This window comes from Macaca thibetana, chromosome 20, assembly GCF_024542745.1.
Source record: "Macaca thibetana thibetana isolate TM-01 chromosome 20, ASM2454274v1, whole genome shotgun sequence".
Taxonomy (NCBI): Eukaryota; Metazoa; Chordata; class Mammalia; order Primates; family Cercopithecidae; genus Macaca; species Macaca thibetana.
This window is the reverse complement of record NC_065597.1, coordinates 38,047,672-38,070,307: the sequence shown is the minus strand read 5'-3', so window position 1 is coordinate 38,070,307 and position 22,636 is coordinate 38,047,672. Positions and strand designations below refer to the sequence as shown.

General features: G+C 40.8%; 1 protein-coding gene across 1 annotated transcript in view; it reads left to right on the top strand.

Annotated features, from left to right (window-relative positions):
• The window catches only part of FTO (FTO alpha-ketoglutarate dependent dioxygenase), a 674,514-nt gene that overhangs the window by 473,811 nt on the left and 178,067 nt on the right, over positions 1 to 22,636 (top strand). The window lies entirely within an intron of this gene.

Sequence of the window (22,636 nt, the reverse complement as noted above, 5' to 3'; positions counted from 1 at the left end):
CTCTACCACCACACAGTCTAGCTTCTGTGCCCGGCTAATTTATTATTTGTAGAGATGGGGTCTCACTTTGTTGCCCAGGTTGGGACGAGCCCATTTTAGACAGTACAAACAAGAGGCACAAAAGGGATGGCTCTGTAACATTAGTAGGGCATGTTTGCAGAAAAGTGTATGGTACCTTGTAACCAGCACTTCCGGTACCTAGGTGGAGTGGAACTAGAGAACAAGTAGAGAGGGGAGAATGGGGCCAGCTGATGACAAGCTTTGAATGATACACTTAGAAATTTGGCCTTTGTTCTGGAGATGGTGGTTGGAGCTGGATTCAAAGATTTTTGAATAGGGAAGTGATCCAATTGACCCATTCTTCTAAATTAAAACTGGTAGCATTGTGGATAAACTGTAGAGAGGAGAGGCTGGAAACATGAGGACCCACTGCAAAAATTTTGGTACAAAATAATGAGATTCTGAACCAGGGCAATAATTGGAGGGAATTAAAAGGAGCGGTAAATTCAGAGTTTTTGTTTATTGTTTGTTTGAGACTCAGTCTCACTGTGTAAGGCTGAGGCTTGAGTGCAGTGGTGCGATCTCTGCTCACTGCAGCCTCCACCTCCCAGGTTCAAGTGATCCTCCTGCCTCAGCCTTCCAAGTAGTGGTATTACAGGTGCGCACAACCATGCCCGGCTAATTTTTGTATTTTTAGTAGAGACGAGGTTTCGCCATGTTGGCCAGGCTGGTGTCGAACTCCTGACCTCAGGGGATCCACCTGCCTCAACGTCCCAGAGTGCTGGGATTACAGGTGTGAGCCACTGCGCCCAGCCTGTTTTGTTTTTAGATAGGTACATAGAATTCACCATCAGTTTGGATGACAGAGCTGAGAGACGATGAAGTCACAGGCAATTTTACAAGATTTATTCTAGTCTTAGTTATTAGATGGATGGTGACACCATTTACCTACTACACCCAAGAAGGGAGTTTAGGGGCAAGTGAGTTTGAGCAGCCGGTATACCGAACATCTCAGAAGAGCTGAAAATACCAGTCTGGAGCTTGGTAGACGTCGGAGCCAAAGGTAGATTTGGGAGTTTGATTTATGTCTGCAGTAGGCATTCCTTTCATGCCTATCATGTGTCAGGCAATGTTCTCTCATAGGTTAACTCAGGCTTGAAAGCACTTAGCACATGGCAGGCATCTCCATAGAGACAGTGGCTGAGCGATTGGAGTGAATAAGAGAGCATGCAGTTTCAAGAGTAAGGGAGAACAAAGTAGGGTGACCTAGTCTGAAGGACATGCACAAAACAGCCAGTGAAACAGCCAGAGATGGCAGCCAGAGAGGTGAGAAGAGGACCAGGAGTAGGTGGTAGAATGGAGTGGAGGAAAGTCAGTGAATGTAATAGTGTCGAACCCTACAGGGAAGTTAAGAAATGGCCATACTGTTGCATTCAGCATGGGAAGAATTTCAGTAGAATGGTAAGGACATGAGGACAAGGTGCGGGAAGATAGGTGAATCTATAGAGGCATTTGTGTGATCTGGTCTGAGGGGACATTTCTCAAAACCGTTCTGTGTGGCACTGATGTTTACAGGTCAACCTGGAGGCTCCTGAGAGGAAGTGCCCTGTAGCCAGACGTGGGGTGTCCCAGCTAGCTTTACTCTGAGTGCTCCAGAAATCAGCCTGTAGACATTCAGTTGCCTGGTAGCTGACTAAATACAGGCTAACCTAAAGACTTAAACATTTTAATTTGCAAAACCTTTGTTGTATTAAATCACAAATGGGAGGCAATTTAGCAATGCATCTCTAAAATTGCACTGGGCTCTGGCTGTGGTTTCGCAATTTATGTTGAAAACGAAAATTGAACTCTGTGGCATAAAAACAGATGGTTGATTTTGTGATTAATTTGGTCTCTAAGGCCAAGGAAACTGTTAATGCTGTGTATCAGTTATAAAGTTGTGGGAGTATTTGTGGCGCAAAATGAAAAATCAATATCGTAACTACAGGATAGCTCTTTTAAAATCCAAGGTGCATTTTGTTGCAAATTGCATGGAAGGAACTGTCCCCCACAGGGACAAACATACCTTCCTTTATTTCACAAGTGTGTGTCTGTTGTGGAAAAGCAGAGACAAATGGTTGGGCATTATTACAGTATAGCTGGGGGTACTAGGAGAAGGATCAAATTGTTGCAATTTAGAGTAAAACCTCACTTACAGTTACCTGTGTCCTAAGGCAACCTCCAGGAGTAATCTCTAGGAGGGTTGTGAGTCAGAAGTCTAGATACCTGGGTTACAATTTAGCCTCTGCTAATCACATTCTGGTGTCAGACTAGCCTCTTCCCCTCCCTGGCGTGTTTTGTGGTTTTATGTGTTAACTTCAGAGATGCACTGACATGCGTCAGTGAAAAAGGAGTGTCTTCCATTAGCATCACTATGAATACTACACCAAAGGGGTTTGTTTATGTTTTCCATTCCTAGAAGTGAATAGACTTCTTTTCTATTAAGCCCATGTATTTAGAGAGGAGTGTGGGGAAATTCTTTCTTGTTTTGCCTTTCGTTTTGATAAAAGCGAATGGTTCCCATTTGCCATAGCAAAGAATCATCATCAACAGATTGCATCGGGAATGTTGAGGTTGGAGCCTATTCTTAATGGGGATTTTGAGAACCAGGGCATGACTTGTTCACCGGTTCATTTCTACCGGCAGCGATGCTTAGATGAGAAGTAGATCTCTCAACATCCAGGCACATTTTTTCTGCAATTCCACCTACCATTTTCCTGAGTAGTGCTGGGATTAATTAAGTCTGATCCCCCATCCAGTTGAAATTTACTACCAGCTTCTTAGCCTAGTATATATTATCCTTACAAGTCAGGCCTCACCTTGAGGTCAGAAGAAGATGCCGCTTCAAGAAAGTAGTGTTAGTGGAAATACGAAGGCTTCCTTCCAGTGAACTGTGCCTCAAGTGGCCTCTGTAAACTGTTTCTGTTCCGTGTGACTTATAATTATTTGAGTGCTGGGGTTTTTGTGGTAGATTTTCTTTGATGTATGGGCAGTGGTGGTAATTTGTTTCTTTCTTCCCCCTTCTATTTTGCTTTGCCTCATTTCAACTTAAGCAATGAATTGTGTGGTCTTTTGTAATATAGAGATTAGTGTAGCCATTTTTAGCCAGTTTTTATCATCTCCCTTAGGAGCTGACTCTATGCAAAAGAAACACTTCTGTCTTGTCAGAATGACAGTGATTACCCCACAGTTTGGATCATCTCCAGCAGCTTTGTTCCCTGAAAAGCGAATTTGATTTGATGAATAAAAGTTTGGTGTATTTGATGAGTCAGAGGGCAGGAGAATGTCCTTGTCTCTGATGAGGCTCTTACAGTCAGACACAGTGAACATCAGGGATAAAATAAACCTTAATCTCCGAAGGAAAAACCCTGGAGCATGAAACTGTTCCCACTAGAAATGCTGTAAATCTTGCAAACCATGTAGGTTTTCTGTTTGGGGCAACATCAAAGCCCAGTGACTTTAGAGATTAAAGTGTATTTGACAAGCAAAACTTTCCCTGTGCCTTGCTCTTTACGAGATTTGGCCTGTCTCTTGCCTTTGTTTCACCTCGGTATGACTTCCTTTCTTCCTGAGAAGTAGGAAGTATCACCTCAAGTCTGGGGTAGGCGGCCATGGTTTGTTCATTTAAAGCCAGTCGTAGACCTGGTGCAGTGGCTCACGCCTGTAATCCCAGCACTTTGGGAGTCCGAGGTGGGTGGATCACCTGAGGTCAGGAGTTCAAGACCAGCTTGGCCAACATGGTGAAACCCCATCTCTACTAAAAATACAAAAATTAGCTGGGCGTGATGGCGCACGCCTGTAATCCCAGCTACCCAGGTGGCTGAGGCAGGAGAATCACTGGAACCCGGGGAGCAGAGGCTGCCATGAACCGAGACCACACCACTGCACTCCAGCCTGGGTGACAGAGTGAGACTCCGTCTCAAAAAAAGAAAAAAAAAAAAAAAAAAAAAAAATCTGGTCGTAGGCCCTGGCCACGGTCCCTTGGCCTTCTCGCATTGTCCTGCCCCAGTGGAGGACAGCGTCTTCTCACAGTCACTTCCCAGGGACTCTCTTATTTGTGGAAGAGTTTCAGAGCCTTTTGCTGACTCGAAGAAGATCAAAAGACAGGAAGACAGTGGTTTGCCTCAGCTTGGATTTTAGCATTTCTGTTTCTTTTAAAACCATCTTCTGTGATGTCTCAGGAGAAATACTTCTTTCTTTCTTTTTTTTGTTGAAATAAATTTTTTTTTGCAGATAAATTATTGTTTAACAGAATAGAAACTTTTCTTCAGTAACGTCTTTTTTTGGAAAGTAAGGTACAAGATTTTGCTTTAAAAAAAACAAACTATTTTTAAAGAACTGTACTCTCTAAAGTCAAACATTCCTGCCTCCTGCCAAGGCTCTATAAGATCTGGTCTGTGGCTACTTCTCAGGGTGGTCAGATAGCAGGAGAAGGACAGACTGTGAAGGCAAATGGCTTTAAGGGTAAACCCCACAGCGTAAAATCTCATTACTGGAAAAGCGCTTTGTGTTTAAGGATAGGTATTCCCATGTGGAAGGACGGCCATGGCCAGTGCTTAGGGGACTCACTAAAATATCTTAAATTGTCTCCGTTAAACATGTAGCATCCTTAGAGGTCAGACAGAGCTGAAACTTGAACAGCTGTACAACAAGCATCTGAGATTGTTTTTAATTGTGTTTCCTTTCTCTAACAGCAGTAATTCTTGTTTATATTGTCAAGAAGCTTTCCACTGAGCACAAGCGCACCATACTTGAAGGTCAAATGCTTAACCCTTCTGCATGGTTACAATGAAAATGGACCCTTTTGTTTTCATTAATGTATACCCCAGCCGTGTCTACAGGGAGAATGGGGGCCCCAAGCGTTCACCAAGCTGAAGTAACTTATTGTAAAAGAGCCACAAAGAGAGCATATTTTTGTTTCCATCCAACAGTTGTTTAGCTTTTGCCTTGTGCACCCAACCACAAGACAATATGCTTACTTGTCAATGGGCAGAATTTGGGGGGACCATTTTGTTCTTTTGACCTGTGTTACTTTTTACTGACCCGACCAAATTGCTTAAAAATTTCCCCTTTCTGCTGTCAGTGTTTAAAGCTGCTTAATGTCTCTGAAGTGATCCCTTCTTTCTTTTTAACACTTTACATTCCTGTTTACCACAGCACCTGTTACTGTAGTGAGCCATGAAATCGCAAATGCTATGCAGCTCTTATTGACCAATAATACTTTATTAAATAGAAATAGAGTGTCCTTCTAGCTTCTGTATGGTGTGTGAAGGTATCAGTATAAAAAGACAATTGCACATATGTCCATAGCTGCACATGTATTGGTTGGTGGGCAACAATCGGGAAAACAGGATGGTGTATTTATTTGTCAGGCAAGAAATCTTTCTTTTTCTGCTCCTTAAGAGTTAACCAAAACTAAAGGGGCCAGTTCAGCAAACATTAAATATGAGCCTCAAACATGAAGGCTTCTTTGTTACTGAAACAAAAATACCACAGCAGGTGGTAGACTCGAACACAGGAGGGAGGAGGAGGTTCAGTTGTTGCCCATTTTTCTAATCCTTTCAGAATACCCATTGTCTGAACCCCAAAGTTAACGTGTTCCTGCTCCGTCTCATGGAGACAATTTCAGCGTGAAAACGCTGTGCCCATCACTGGTTTTCGACAACAGTTTAATCTTTGGGTACGGAATGTATCACCACTCAACAAGGCAGGAGAGGCAATTGTCTGTCTGAGATGAGCCAATAATATCTGCTTATCAAAGCATAAAACTGTTCTGAATGTGGCAAGTTAGAGTTAAGTAGGAATTCATGCCAACCGCAGCAGTAGTTTGCAGGTTTTAGGCTGTTTTAATCAAGACAGAAATGTGGCTTTTGTTGTCCTTGTGGCAGCTCAAAGCAACTTTGTGGTAACCACATTAGGTTTCTAAAGCTAAGACCAAACTCTGCACAGTCTGTATCTATTTATATCAAGATGCTTCAGTGGGGATACAGCTTTTAAAATGGATTCATAATTGAAGTTGGAATATTGTTTTCATTCCCTAAAAATGAATGAAATGTAGTTTATAACTCTGGACCTCAGAGTGCCCTAAGTGGGAAGCATTAAAAGATGAGTTAAAGGGCAAAGGTGGGCTACTGAACTGATGCCTGCTACTGCTCATGATGAAGGGCACCACGTATCCCATTCATATGCCGGGTCCCTCTGTGTTCTCATTGAGCCATCCACATTCGTTTCTTTTATTCTAAATCACAGTTGGAACAATACAAGAAAATGAATGCAGTATAATGAGAATTTAAAAAAAAATCTGTGAGAAGTATAGAGTTGGAAATCTTGTTCTTATAAACGTAAGACACAAATTCTAATGAGCTTATAGATGGTCCGTAAATCATGTTCGTGGGTAAAAAATACCCATGGACACGGGTATTCTTTCCTAACCAGAGAGAAGCTACGATTCTGCTGCCTACATCACACATTAGACCAAATCATGGCCTCTTTTAGTGGCACTAAACATATACACAGAGCACTAAACGTATACACAGAGCAGTATCTGCAAACTTACGGACTTTTGTGATCTTCTGGATAATACTAGCATTCAGAAGTTAGCGTTTCATCTGACACATTCCTTTCATGTGTAGTATTCGTAAATGGGAAAATAGCCCTAAATCATTATTTTCACTCTTGACCTGGGACACTATAGCTAGGGAGAATCTCTGGGATATCTGGAATGGAGCTAAGGCTCGTCAACTATTTGGTTGTTGTCTTTCTGAGTTTAAAAAACAATGCTGTTTACTGTGACCTCAGGCCTCTGTCTGTGTGTCCAAGAGAGACTCCAGTTGGGTAGAGTCCCTGATTGGAGTCTCAGTCACCAGAAGTCCAGTCACCACTTCTTCCACCAGTGGAGACTGTCTCTGAACCCTAATCTGTCAGTGAAACCATGGTCAATGGCGTAGCATCATTAACCCTGATTTTGCCAGCCATTCTTACTCTGCTACCCCATGAGAACCTGGGCCACTCATTGAACACTCCGAGCCTGGATTCCTTCACTTGGAAAATGAGTTTGCTGAAGATACTAACCTGCCATGTTAGCTTGTTAAAGGGAATACATGAGGTGCTGTATCCCTGCCTCACAGAAAGTGCCTTATAGTTTGTCATTTCATAGTTTAGTGGGTAAGAGAGTGAAGTGAACTCTACTACCAGACTACCTGGGTTTAACTCTTGGCCCCACTACTTATCAGCTGTGTGATCTGAGGCAAGTTACTCAGTGCTTTGATTTTCTTTTCTGTAAGTTGGGATAATAGTAAAACCGATTTCACTGAATTGTTGTGAAGATTTAAATTGGGATTACATGAAAAGTGATTAGGACAGGGCTTGGCACATGGTAAATGTAAAACAAGTAATAGTTATTGTTATGTTTTGTTATTGTTGTCGACACATTTCTGATTATGTGTTTTATGTAGTCACTGGGTTTTTTTTCATAGCTACTATTAATACATTAATAAATGCACTGATATTTCCAATTAATAGGTCCTGAATTCCTATTTGAGAGCCATATCACAAAATTGAGTATGCGTGTGTGTGTGTTTGTGTGTCCGTGTCCGTCCGTCCGTCTCCTCTGGGTAAATATGTACCGAGTAGCAGGTAGTTCTGACATTGAAGACTCTGTAGACAGTGGCATTTAGGCAGGGACTGCATTTGTCTTAGGTAGATGTTATCTAAGGACCAGTACAGCAACTCTGCCCATGTGATTTTCACTGGATTGTCTTTTTCTACCTGATTGTTATTTTATTTAAGTTTTAATAGTCACAACGTCAATAGCATGAGCTTAGTGAGATATAGCTTTGACCTCAGGAATCTTAAGAAAAATAAGATTATTCTTATCTTAATAATAATAGAAAAATAAGATTATTAAGGGTGGGCTGCGTTTGTGGTGATATTTGTTAGTTGTATCTTTGTTCCTACAGGTCTACATTTTAGTTCCATTGTCTCAAAATGAAAAGATAATAGCACAGTCATGTGTTGCTTAATGATGGGGATATTTTCCGGGATATGTGTCATTAAGTGATGTCGTTGTTGTGTGAACATCACAGAGTGTACTTACACAAACCTAGATGGTAGAGCCTACTACACACCTAGGCTATGTGGTGTAGTCTATTACCCCCAGGCTACAAACCTGTACAGCATGTTACTGTATTGCACACTGTAGGCAGCTGTAACACAGTGATAAGTATTCGTGTATCTAGAGATACCTAAACATAGAAAAGGCGGAGTAAAAATATGGCATGATAATCTTATGGGACCACCATCGTATATGTGATCTGTCATTGACTGGAACATCATTATGTGATACACAACTCTATTTAGCGAATCAGTGTTACATGATAACATGAAGATTATGATAGGCAAGGAACAGGACTTTCTAGTAGAGCAGAGTAACTGTTTTATAAATCAAAATCAATCCTAAAAGCTTAATCAAATTGAACAGTTATTTTATGTCCCCCTTTATCATCCTCCACCCTTTTTATATGTTGTATTTCCCAGCATAGATTGTAAGCTCCTAGTGGCCAGGTATTGTGACCTTCTGGATGTCTTCTGTATAGCAGAGACTCAAATGTCGTTGATTGGTTTATCACGTGGCAGTTTACCTTCAGTATGTTCCATTCCATGTGTTCTGTATAAAACGTGCTGGACCTGGAGTTTGAACACCTGGTTTCTAGTCTGAGCTCAACTTCTTTACTAATTTTGATACAATGAGTTACTTAATTTATCTGAGCCTCAGTTTCGTTATCTATAAAAAAGTGATTAATACTTGCTCTACCCAACACATATAGTGTGTATGAGGATCAAACGAGATAAAGTTAATGAAGCACTTTCTGAACTTTGCCAGTTTACATATATGTTAGTTTCGGGCACGGGTGTCTGATGTCTGGGTTAGATTTGGCTCTGTTGCTTACTAATGATATAAAATTTGACAAATTACTTAACCTTTCTGAGTCTCAGTTTTTTCATCTGTAAAATGGAAATGATAATACCTTTATCTTACAGATTTATTTTTAGGATTCAGTAACATAGTATATGTGAGCAGCACCTGGCATATAGAAAGCGCCCAATAATGTTGGCTGCTATATCATCATCATCATTATCATGAGTCAGAAAGTATCGAGGTTATGAGATATCAGCTTATCTGATATCAGTGCACTCTGCTACCCCATGAGACCCTGGGGTAAGACTGAATAGGGGGTGGAAAACAGTGTGGAGATTCCTTAAAGAACTGAAAGTAGAACTACCATTTGATCCAGCAATCCCACTACTGGGTATCTACGCAGAGGAAAAGAATTCATTATACAAAAAAAAGATACTTGCACATACATGTTTATAGCAGCACAATTCACAGTTGCAGAAATATGGAACCAGTCCAAATGCCCATCAGCCAACGAGTGGATAAAGAAATTGTAGTATATATATACCAAATGGAATACTATGCAGCCATAAAAAGAAACAAAATAATGGCATTCACAGCAACCTGGATGGAATTGGAGACCATTATTCTGACTGAAGTAACTCAGGAATGGAAAACCAACCATTGCATGTTCTCACACATAAGTGGGAGCTAAGCTATGAGGATGCAAAGGCATAAGAATGATACAGTGGACTTTGGGGACGTGGGGAAAAGGGTGGGAAGAAGGTGAGGGATAAAAGACTTCACATTGGGTACAGTGTACACTGCTCGGGTGATGGCTGCACCAAAATCTCAGAAATCACCACTAAAGAAATTATTCATGTAACCAAACATCACCTGTTCCCCAAAACCTATTGATATAATAATAATTTTTAAAAGACTGAATGGGGGAAAGAGAGGAATAAAGAATGGCTTCATTTTTATGACTCATTTTAGTAGATTTAATGTGACTCTGAGTGGCCAGTACTTTACATTTATCCTAAATCTCAGTAGCAAAATTCTAGGGAGAAAAAGGAGCTAACACTTACGGACTGGCTGCCATGTGTCAGGTACTATGGTAAGGGCCTTATGTGTAAAAACTGAATCCTGTGAGCTCTCTGAAGTAGCTGCTCTAAGCATCCTCATTTTACACATGAGGAAACTGAGGTCCAGAGAAGATAAGTAACTTGCCTGTGGCCAACTTGGTCACTAAAGCAATTGGCCTTCAGGGCCTTGGTTCTTCCTCCCTGTGCTAAAGTCTTCAAGGACAAGGGAGACCTCCTGAATCACCAAACATAATTTTTTCTTCATTGCAGCCAAAAGCAGAGAAGTTTATGCATCAGCTTTGCTTTAATTTGAGTTTTGTACTGTCCAGATCCCAGCCTACATAGGGTGACATATAAAGTGTAGAATTTGTATGTGTGTGTATATATACTTTTCCCAAATCTTCCATTTTTAGATATACATTTCTCTCATGTTCCAAAACCCTGCCTGCTTAGTGTCCCAAAGCATCTCCAGCTCCATGTGTCTAGTATGGAACTTGTCCCTTGTGGCTTTACAGTGTCAGGGATTGGCAGTGGTTGGCAGGCGGGGATATACTGTCTTGGTGCCTCCGTTTTTTCATCTTTAAAATGGAGATGCTTGATATATGGTGATCGCTGGATTAAGTGAGATAATGTTGATGACAAACGGTTGTTGGCATGGCAGGTTGTAAGCACTGAATAAACATAGCTGTTGTTCTTACTGCCACTCTGCGGGGACCAGTTCTGTAGGCCTGGGGGCAGTAGTAAGGTCTCAGTCGGACCTTCTGGCTTCACTCTCCTGAGCAGATAAAATTTCCACTAGGGCTTTGGTTCGGGTATTGCTGAAAGAGGAGGTGGGTGGGTAGGTGGGTGGGGGTAGATATATACAAAGGAGCGAATTATAACAATGAGCCTTTTCTGCTTCAGTTCTTGTGTAGAAAACATATGTTCAGTGATGCAGGCAGCAGTTGGGTTAAAGACACACTGTAGGGCCGCAGACAAAAGCCCTGTGCCCTTCCTGCATTCACAATGTTTCCAAACATATTCCCTTGGCTCACTTGTTAGGGACTGAGCTGTCAGCTGGATCCCCTTGAAAGTGTGATTTCTTTTTCCCGTTCCCTTTCAAAGGCCGTCCCTCCCTTCCCCTCTCCCCCAGTGTTTTACACTTCATATAATCCAGTGTGCCCGACAGACCACTTCGGCCTTTGTGCTACTAATGTTTAGGGGAAGGAGAGAATTGATCTGATGGAGATCTTGGGTAACTTTTCACTTGTCCAAGGATCAGAAAGTGCTAAGCCACTTTTAGGCCAAACATCATCAGTGGCTCAATTATTTCGTACTTGGTGTAGTTAGCCATTCTTCACCTTCAACTAACAGTTAAGACAATGAACAGATTAGTGCAGTGGAATTCTTAGAAGTAGCGGCTGGGAATTAGGGGCATGTGTGTGTTGTGGTGCGGTTGGGAGAATTCTTGCTTTTATTTATAAAGTGAATAGTTTTTGATAAAAAGATAAAGATACGGCAAGGCACCGCGGAAGTATTTGGAGAGAAGTCAGCCGTCATTCTGGTATTAATTTTGTGAAACGTACGGGTATGTCCATGTTTAGTTCTAGATTCAGGTAGTATTGCTATGTGCCATGGCTGCAGTTTGAGCGTTTTCCTTTTCTTTATTGAAGTTTTTTGTGGCTCTGATGGGTTTATTTTCATCAATGAGACTTTAAAAAGATATATTTTATGTGTATTACTTTTTGTTATGTATATATATAACAGTTATGTATATATAACATAACAGTATCAGGTATAATACTAATACATTAGAAAAGATTAGGTATAATACTTTTATGTATAATCTACTAACACTACTATTGAGGTAACAGTGAGCTAGAGATTTAAAGAACTAGCATACTAAGTACTTCCATCACTGATTACTCTTGGGCATTTCACCCTCCCAAAGTGGACAAGTGAAAATCTGCAAAATGGGAATTACATGATTATCTTACTTTATAAAGCATACCATAATAAAATAAAAACAGTTTTATAGATGATGGTCAACAAGAATTTTCTTGTCTTTGTAAAGATCTTGGATTGTGTCTTCATTGCCGTATCATTGAGTCAGTTTTAATGCTCTTGTTTCCTCTTTTTCCCCAAGAGTCTTGCTCTTGCTTTCTTTCTGTTTCATGCTATTGTTTATTAATTGGGTTGCTCATCCTGAAAAGCAGCAGCATATCCCAAGGAAGGAGAGGCAGTAGGCAGGCAGAGAATTTCCCATTGGCTTAGAGCTGTAAATGGGTTGTTAGCTCATTTTAGCAGTGGAGCAATTATAATCCCGCTAATGAGTAGGCAGATAAGTGGAGTTTCCCATATATGGTGTCTTCTGGTGTGAGGATAATTTCAACACCTAAAAATCCATAGACCAAAGAAAAAAAAGTCATATAAGTATTTTTTAACAGAAAATGCCAACAGAGTCATCCTCCCAATACGTGTCAGAACCAACAAAGGAAACTACTGATGGTGTTTTAACTTTTAGTACTGTCATCTGAAAAATCCTTGAAAGGAAAACGTTGTGGTAACTCATACATATTCCCCTGAGACTCAAAGTAACAGCCTGCAAAGATCTCAGTAGTGGGTGAAGCTAATAGACTGTAAGGTGGGATGACTTGCACCTAAGGTGGCACCTTTCTCTTGTGCCTGGAGTGGAATGTCACCCAGAACCAACAGTAGAACAACTGGGAAATAAATTGATATTCTTTCCCACATCGAATGAATTCATTTCATAGAGATGGGGAGGAAGTGAGGGTAATAAGAGTGTGTTTCTGAGGCTCTTCCCTCCAGCAGATAGGTTTTGTGTTTTCTTGGTTGTAAAGGAGGCTAATGCTTCAGAAGCTAGAGTGATTCCTGGGCTCTCTCGGTAAGACTAATTGTGCTGTTTCCTGCTCCCGTCTATGAATCAGCTTTGTTACATAGAGTGCATGTAATAGTGACGCAGAGTAGACGCTATTGAAACAAACAAATCTATTAGGCTGCTTGGAAAACAGGGGGAGAAAAAAGAACAGTGATTTTGTAAACTCCATAAAGGCCAAAAAAAGGCTTTCAGTAAGTATGCAGAGACTAGAAATCAAATCCCATTTCCTATCATAAGAAGCCTGTTGTTTCAGCCGTAGTAGTTAATGTACTGTATGTGAAAGATTTAAGACTGGTTGGAAAGCTCTGCTTCTGTTTTATTAGGCTGCTATTGAAAAGCCAACAGCATAACTTCGACTAGGTGCTTTGAGATTTCTTAATGGGCTGTCAGGGGCAAGACACCAGGGCTGTGCTATACTAGCTCTTTCCTGTACATTAAAACAACAGGGGCCAAACGATCACATACAGAAGTATGAATTACTTGATGCTTTCTCTGTTCCATATGGCCAGCCATGTCTTTGGCAATTAATCATGTACAAAATCAGTCGAGTGCTCTCTGAAGCATTGAAGTCAACATTTAGTTGTACCTGTGCCAGTAGGGGCAGTGGGGTTGCAGGCGTAAAATAGCAGGATGAGGGGCTGCTGGCGCCAAGGCCCAAGCAGCTGGCTTCTATAAACAACACTTTTTTTTCCTCTTTACCTTTCTCCCCCACTTTTTCTTTCTTTCTATTTTTTTTTTTTTTTTCTTTCCTTGACAAGTACATGGGGCTGTTTTTCACTATCATCTGAAACACCAGAGTTGCCAACTGGAGCTCTGAGGTCTAGCTTTCGTACATTGCCCCGGCATCCGAGCTTAAACGTAAGGGGCAGGCCCTCTTTTCCCACAGCAGCCTGAACATTCCAGCGGTCACCCACATGACTGTCCCCGAGAGTTTCTGCAGTGGCAGGCAGGCTGCTGTGGTTCCATGGCTTTTTGTCAAACAGAGGAGGCAGAGTGATTTCTCTACTCGTAGAAGGAGAGAGATGGGAGATACGGTGTAAGTGCTTTGGGGAAAAAACAAAAATAAGTAGTCATTCGTAGTCATGGCTCTGATATTTTAGGATTTTGGGTTTTGTAAATCAATTTCCATTTCTTTTCCTCTGCGATATTTCCCCCAAGACTTTATACATATAATGCTGCTTCCAATAGTCCTGAAACCAATTTCTGACATTTATCAAGCATTTTGTATATGCTGAGCACTGTGTGAAGCACTTTCCATGGATTATTTCATTTACTCTTCACAAGAGCTTCACGAGTTCGGTGCTATTACTTATACCCCTTTATGGATGAGGAAACTGATCAAAGAAACATTTTCCCTGAATTCTTTCCCCACAGACATTCTTGATTACTCTCAGCTAGCCCCCTTAGCGCAATAGTACATGATGGAAAAACACTAAAATATGTCTTACTGGCACATTTTTGAGGAGTCATGTGGTGAACTCTGCGGAGATGTTCAGTCAAATAAAGTAGGTCTTTGAGATGAACTGAACCAAGTGTGTCTTTAAGGTGGGAATAAAAGCCTGCTTTGTTGGCAGCCTCTTGAAGACTTCTGCCTTTGTGCCTTCCTTTCAAGACAGTGGAGCTTATCTCCTGCTTTCCTGGGTGAGTAGACTATGAAGGGCGGGGGAGGGGAGGGAAGGATGAAGACAGCAGCCTTAAGTAGTCCAGTAGACGTGGCACCCAGTGGTGACTTGGTGTTATCTCTTAGCCGAGGTCATCCAGGATGCGTTTTCTCAAATTCAGGAAACAGGGGAAAGAAAGTTTTAACATTGTGTAAACATTGGCACCCCCAAAACCTCCTGCTCCCGGAGAGGGAGATAAGGTAGGCAGAAGGCCTGGGAGGAATGTTTATTTGTTCTGCCGCGCTGTGGATCCAAGCATGCTGGAAATCTTTGGTGGTGCCCAGTCTTCGTTTAGAAAATGTGAAGGCATCACTCAGCATCGAGCCAAAGAGGCCTCACAAAAGAGCCATCTTAAACTGACAATCACTAAATGAAGGAAGACCTGAGATCGACCTTTCTTTGATGGGACTAAGGCTATCTCAGTGGGTTCTGTGCCTTTCTTCTTCTTCTTCTTTTTTTTTTTTTTTTAAGTTTAAAAAAAAAAAAACGGAAAGAGAGAAAGAAAAAAAAAAAAGTATTCCTGGACTTTTGAAGAGGGGAGCCCTGGTTGGGGGTTTTGACAGCCTGTGGCAATGTTGATGTGAGGAAATAGCTTTCCCAGCTGATAACATCTTAAACCAAGTTTCTTCACAAGTTGAACCTTTAGCCCTCATTATCAGTCAGAGCATATCTTTGTAATTTGTGTGTGCAGAGGGGAAATACAACCCTAACATGAGACAGCTATGTATATAAAAAGTGTTGGGGGTGACATTTTTCCCATAATGACAGTATTACTTCTGTGGTGGTGGTGAGGATGGGTAGAGAGGGAGATCAGAAAGGTACGCAGTTCTGGGATCCCTTTTGAAATTGCAAGAACAGTAGTAGATTTTTTTTTTTTTTTTTGAATGAGCTCTGTAGAGGGATTACCAGCCATATTTGTAGAATGCCATCCTGTTTCCATGCATTTCCTTGGACAACATTCTTTGATTTGTAAGATGGAGAGATTAAGTCTGAGTTTTGGAGTTACAGGCCTATCAGAAGCTGTTGCATCTTCTCAGAGAGGAACCAAAAGGATTAAAGACTTGCATAGAAGTATTAGTAAAGAGTAAATGGTGTAAGTCTCCTTTTAAATCTCAGAGTGGTTCCTCTCTGAAAACCCTACATGCGACAAATTCTGCTATGATACAGTGGAATTAGGACATACTGAAAGTTACTGACTATAGCAATATGCCCTACAAGAATTAGGTGAAGTGCTGAGTTTTAATTGAATCCGTTCAGAATTAGGAGACTTTTTCCAAGCAAGACAGGAAACTTAAGCCTAAAATTCAAGGCTTCTTAGAGTTCTTGGCTTTTCTTTTCTAATTTGCATTCAGTCTCTCTCTCTCTCTCTCTCACTGGCTGTGGATTTTTTGCTTTGGTTTTATACATGAAGTTTTGAGCCAGGAGAAATGAAAGACTCTGGGAAATTCTTAGGGGTCCTTAATATACTGTGTGTTGCCAGAGTCCAAACTAGTTTTCTCTACTGAAATGGAGAAAGTGGGACTTCTTCCTCCTATGCATACCCTCGTATTAGGAGGGTATATTTTAGACACATCCATCCAAATGAGTATTGTCCTTTTAAGTAATCACCTACCAAGGGCATATACTCATTTTTCTGGATTCTGTTGCTTAAGAATAGTTTTTCTGACCCCATTCTTAGACTCATCTTCAGGAATAGTTTGAATCAAATCAAAGCTGGTTTTGCATACTGTTTTTGACCTTGAGTAGTGCTTTCTGGCCTGATTGTTAGCTTCACTCCCCAGACATGTTTCAGCATGCCATTTGGCTTCATTTATTCCAAAGTATCCATCAGGAGTCCACTTTCATGGCATGTTGCTATACTAGGTACCTTGGAGATTATTAAGAAATGGGTATGGACCCTTCTGGTTTAATGGAGCCCTCACTCTGGAAGAGAAAAATTTAAATGAATATGTAAGTGCAATGGAGTACGACATGGTGGTGCATAAAAAGAATGATCAGCTCCGTCTAATTTGGTGGAAGGACGTAGTTTGTGGAAGACTTCATAGAGGAGGTGTTTTTGAGATGTTTCTTAAAGAATGAGTAGTTACCGAAAAGTTATATGGCAAAGGTACAAATCGAAGTATAGTCTAGAACAGTCGTGTGTTTTCGGGGAATTACAGTTTTAAATGAAACAGATGATAGGAGATAAAATTTGAGAAGTAAGCAGGACCTGTATCAAAAAGAGTTTTTTTCCCCCAGGCTAAGGAATTTGGACTTCAAAAAAATCATTTTTTGTGTGTGTCCTCCAAATGCCAATAACCGAAGCGTATATAAACAAAGGTGCTCTGGTTTAGGTGGGATTTTGAAGCCAAAGCTCCTTATCTCCTTGGTGACCCTAAGAAACTTTGTGGAAGCACTAGGGCTTCATGACAAAAGCCTAAAAACCACTATTGTAGGTGATGCTGAATTATTTAAAAGGAAGTAACATGTTTGGACATATACTTTTAAAAGATCACTCTTGAAGCAGGAAAATTCATGAAAGGGGTGAGATGGACACAGACCAGTTTGGAGGCCATTATATGGTCCAGATGAGAGATGGGCCTGAACTAAGCCTATGGCAGTGGGGAAGAGGTAAGTTTCAGTCATATTGAAGAGAGAGGAATCACAGGATTTTTTTATGTTTAGGTATAGGAAGTGCAGAAAGGAAAGGGAAGAAGATTAGGGTGATTCTTAGGGTTCTAGTTTGGGTTATTGCATTAATCGTAGTACAGTCACCACTCTGGGTAACTACGATGAAAGCAAAAATAGTCAGTTCAAATGTGGACAGGTGAAGGTCAGAATCTTATGTTTGAGGCAGCATGTTTAAGGAAGATAGTCAGTTATTGGTTATATGGGACCAGAGCTTAGTGGAAAGGTCCGCTTGAAGGTAGAAGTGTAGAGATGTCCGCAGTCTACAGGGAACCCTTAAAGCCATTGGAAGGGCGGATCACCCACAGAGAGAGCAAGCCGAAGAGATGAGAGGAGGATGAAAGGTATGACCTTGGGATAACAACAGTTCCTCATCCTAGAATGAGGAAAGGCATACAGGAGACTGAGAAGGACCAGCTTAGTGTCAGGCCCTGGCCCAGGAGAGACAGATGTGCGCAAACCGAGAGAGATCAAGTAAAATAAGAACTGGTTCTAAAAATAAAACCCACCCTCATAGGATACAGAGATAAAGATTTTCTACCACTAGGGATATGCAAAGAGATATGCCTCTGGCTTCTGGTACATAAAAATTTTATGATTGTGATTGTTCAGTGGTTGCCTGATTTCCTTTAAAGTTTTTCCACTTAAAGTAATAGACATTTTCAGGAATCCCTTTGTTAAACTAGCATAACCTAGTACAAGGTAGATTGGCAGAGCTTAAGATGAAAGTAAACAGTAATAATCATGACGGCATACGTACCAGGCAACTGATACTTACAAGAACTGTGGAGAGGTTCTGTTACTATCACCATTTGGAGTTATGGGAAAGACCCGCAGCTAGGAGGTGACAGTGGGGATTTGAACAGCCAGCACTCTAAAATTAATACTTAGTTCTTTCTGATCTGGCCTGCATTTCCGTAGATTTCTATTGAAAAAAAAGTACTAATGAAATGAAATTTAGCCTCTAGTGCACGTTTCCTAAACCTGGGGGGTTTTCTTGTGTTTTGGGAGGAGGGGAGGGAGAATGTAATTTTTGGTAATAGGAGACTTTTTAAAAATTGTTACTCGTTTGAAGAAGTTCTATGTTACTACTAATGGGAAAATGGCCTATAAACATTTCCTGGGGAAGTCAACCCTTGAAAAGCCGACACTGTTATAAGGAGTAAAAATATCACGTTAATTGCCTTGTAAAAAGAATGCTCTTTTGACACTGAAATTTCCTTTTGTGCAATGATTTCTTTTCACCCTAAATTTTCGAGTTTGAATGTTCGAAGTTCACCCTTCCTTTTCTAATACTAAAATAGTTTCTTGTAACAGAATTTGTTTTTTTTGTTAAGTTATATTTTTCTATATTTTTACTACTTATATGCTAAATGTGTTTACTTGAAACTTGTTTTCTGCACTCTTTCTTCTTTTAAAAATGTGATGCAAATGTTTTTAAGTTAAATTCTTATAAAATTTACATACAATAAAATTGGCCTTTTTTTGGGTATACAGTCCTATAGGTTTTTTATGGTTTTTGTTTGCTTGGGTTTTTCTTGAGGTGGAGTCTTGCTCTGTTGCCCAGGCTGGAGTGCAGTGGCATGATCCCAGCTCGCTACAACCTATGCCTCCTGAGTTCAAGCGATTCTCCTGCCTCAGCCTCCCGAGTAGCTGGGATTACAGAAGTGTGCCACCGCACCGGCTATTTTTTATATTTTAATAGAGACAGGGTTTTGCCATGTTGGCCAGGCTGATCTCGAACTCCTGATCTCAGATGATTTACCTGCCTCGGACTCCCAAAGTGCTGGGATTACAGGCATGAGCCACATGTCCTATGAGTTTTAACGTTTGTATAAACTCATGTAACCACCACCACAATCAAGGTACAGAATGGTTCCATCATGCTCAAAAATTCCCTCATGCCACGTCTTGCCCAGTCGAATCCCTAGCAACCACTGTCATTTTCTCTGATCCTACAGTATTGCCTTTTCCAGATTGTCAAATAAGTGGTTTTGTTCACTGAGCATCATGTCTTTGAGATGCTGAGTGGTGGCGTGCATCAGTTGCTCAGCCCTTTTTATTGCTGTTGTAGTGTTCTGTTGTGTGAATGTACCACCGTGTGTTTATCCATTTACCCTTTGAGGAACATTTAGGTTGTTTCCAGTTTTTGGTGGTTATGAAGAAAGTTGCCGTAAACATTTGTGTACATGTTTTTGTTTGAACGTAAGTTATCATTTCTTTAGATAAATCCCTAGAAATGAGATTGCTAGGTCATATTTTAAATGTATGTTTAACTTTATAAGAAATTGCCAAACTGTTTGTCAGAATGGTAGTATTTTGCATGCCTCCTAGCAGTGTCTCAACTTTTAAAAACTTGAACGCTATTTTAGATGCTCTTGGGTGGGGGTTGGCGAATTGTGTTTCACAGTGCCTTGGGGCTTTGAGAAGATGCCCCATGACAAAGGGAGGACCTCTAGGTCCTCCACACCAGCTTCAAAGATAATTGTCCCAGTTTTGTTTGTTGTATATATTGGAGTTGCATGTAAGGATACATTTGGGGAGAAAAGAACTTTATCTGCAAAGCGTTTAAAAACCATTGCAATAGGGAAGTGCACCCACAGTGTGAGATGTGGACCACAGGTGATAGAGGGTGAGGCAAGGTGGCACTTGGGGACTCTGCACATGAGGACCACACTGAGGCAGTGATTCTCTCTTCAGCTCCATCTGTTTATGTGATTATGTCAAGGAAGTTTTCATTTAAATCTGCTGCATCATTATTCTCCACCACTTGTTAATATCTTCCTTTACAAAGAGGGAGCATGCTTTAGTCTGAGAGCCTTCAGCAAGCAACAATTCCTGTCTAGAATGAAATAAATATATGGTTTTCTTTATAATATATTTACTTTTATGATTATCTTCTCATTTATAAGTACCATTGGTTTTTCCATTTTTCTTTTGAAGTGAATTTATATTTTTTAAAAATGAGCCAATTTTCATTGTATTTTTTCTTTTTTTACTTTTATCTAGAAATTACTATGAAAAATGAGTCAATTTAAAGAAAAATATTAAATACTATATTATATAGTTCATATGCAAATATGGCAAGAATTATGAAGATGTGCTAGAATAACTGAAGTTTAGGAAACTCTTGAACTAGAGGATCTGGTTATTTAAAGAAACCTTAGAGTGAATCCTTTTGTGAAGTGATAAAGCACATAACTATTTCTTAGTTTATCTATTTTATGAGTTTATCATTTATGTAATGGTAATTTCTTAAAAGAAGAGAGCCTTCATTGTTCTTTGTGTTTGTAATACTTATTTTTCAAGTCCCTTCTTTATTCACTGATTTGACAAATATTTTGTGGGCAATGGGGATACAGTGTTGACTAAACAGGCAACATCCCCTTTCTTTGTGAGACTTTCTTTCTTACATCCTTGTTCCTCCCACTCTTAGAGGCGGTTCAGGGCCTATGGAAAACAAGGGCCCCTGGATAAAATGTAAGTGATATGAAAGGCAAGGAAGAGGTAAATGACTTTAAAAAATAAACATTTTAGTAGATTTACAGAGGGAAATAATTTTGTTTTGATCATGTTTTTGGAGCTAGCTGGATGTCTACTTTGTCTTTCGTTGGATGCATTTTTGCATTTTGGTAAGATGATATGTACCCACAGACATAACGATAAACTATGTGACTTTTTTTTTTTTTTTTTTTCTTTGAGACAGAGGTTCGCTCTTATTGCCCAGGCTGGAGTGAGATGGTGCGATCTTAGCTCACTGCAAACTCCGCCTCCTGGGTTCAAACGATTCTCCTGCCTCAGCCTCCTGAGTAGCTGGGATTACAAATGCCTGCCACCACACCCAGCTAATTTTTTATATTTTTAGTAGAGACGGGGTTTCGCCATGTTGGCCAGGCTCATCTTGAATTACTAACCTCAGGTGATCCACTCGCCTCGGCCTCCCAAAGTGCTGGGATTACAGGCGTGAGCCACTATGCCTGGCTGATAAACTACATGACTTTTTGAGGTTCCTTTCAACTTTAAGTACATGAAGTAGGGTGTCACAGACAAGGAGTAGTACTATTGTTAGAATACCTGCTAATGCTCAGACCTCTCTGAAATTAGACATCTCTCAGATTAGAGATCACAGATTGATAGCTGCCTAAGTTCTATTCAGCCCATTGGTGTTTCTCGTTTGACCCACAGGGTATTTTTTGTTTAATTTTAATGAGTTTACAAGATTTACAAAAATTGGTTTTCACATTACACACACACACACACACACACACACACACACACACACACACACACACACACACACACCCCACACCAGATTTCTTGTTTATTTTGAAAATTCATGAATCTGGCATCAATGAGCCAGCTTTTCTGAGTGGCAGAGCTGGCTGGATCTGAATAGTGGCTGCCTTTTTAAGGCAGAACATGTGCTCTCTTTTAGTAACCTCTGCTTAACTCATTCATGGTTATGCGCCTGGCCTAGTGAGTATTTGAATTTGCAACCTCTGGATCTTGGGTTTCATGCCCTGGAATTACCTAGAGAAGCTGAACGTTCCTCCTTGTGCTGGAGGGCTGAAAATATTGTTACCACAGAAGCTGCTTGACTGTCCAACTGGGCACATCTTCCAGCACAGTAGATGGAATACTGGGCCTAGGAGGCAGGATCAGGGTCCTCTTCCTGGCTAGTGTCAGGTAGATTATCCAGGCTTCTTCACAATGGAGGTACTATTTTCTGACTTACCTGTTTGCATCCATTAACATTTTTGATAAGCAACAGAAACAGGTTCTGATGAATTTTTTTTTTTTTTTTTTTGAGATGGAGCCTCACTCTGTCGCCCAGGCTATAGTACAGTGGTGTGATCTCAGCTCACTGCAAGCTCCACCTCCCGAGTTTCAAGCTATTCTCCTGCCTTAGCCTCCTGAGTAGCTGTTATTGTATGTGCGTGCCACCACGCCTGGCAAATTTTTGTATTTTTAGTAGAGATGGGGTTTCGCCATGTTAGGAAGGCTGGTTTCGAACTCCTGACCTCAAGCAATCTGCCCACCTCAGCCTCCCAAAGTGCTGGGATTACAGGCATGAGCCACCGTGCCCAGCCCTGGTGAATTTAAACAAAATGGGACTTTATTGAAAGGATATTGGGTGACTGACACTATCAAAGGAAAAATGAACGATCTGGACTCAGAAAGTTCCAGAAACTAGAGATACTCTGAGGACCATGGGTGGAAGGAATTAAGGGAATTGATAAATTGCCTCAGCATTTTCCCCCATTTCTATATCATTCCTCTCAAGAGTCTAAAGTCCTGGAAAAGGATCAGGTTGGTCTGGCCCACATCCTTCAATAGGGGAGGATAGGACACCTTGGTTGACAGTCCCTCTAAGACTTTATACCATGAAAGAAAAGACTTTGTAAGAGGAGAT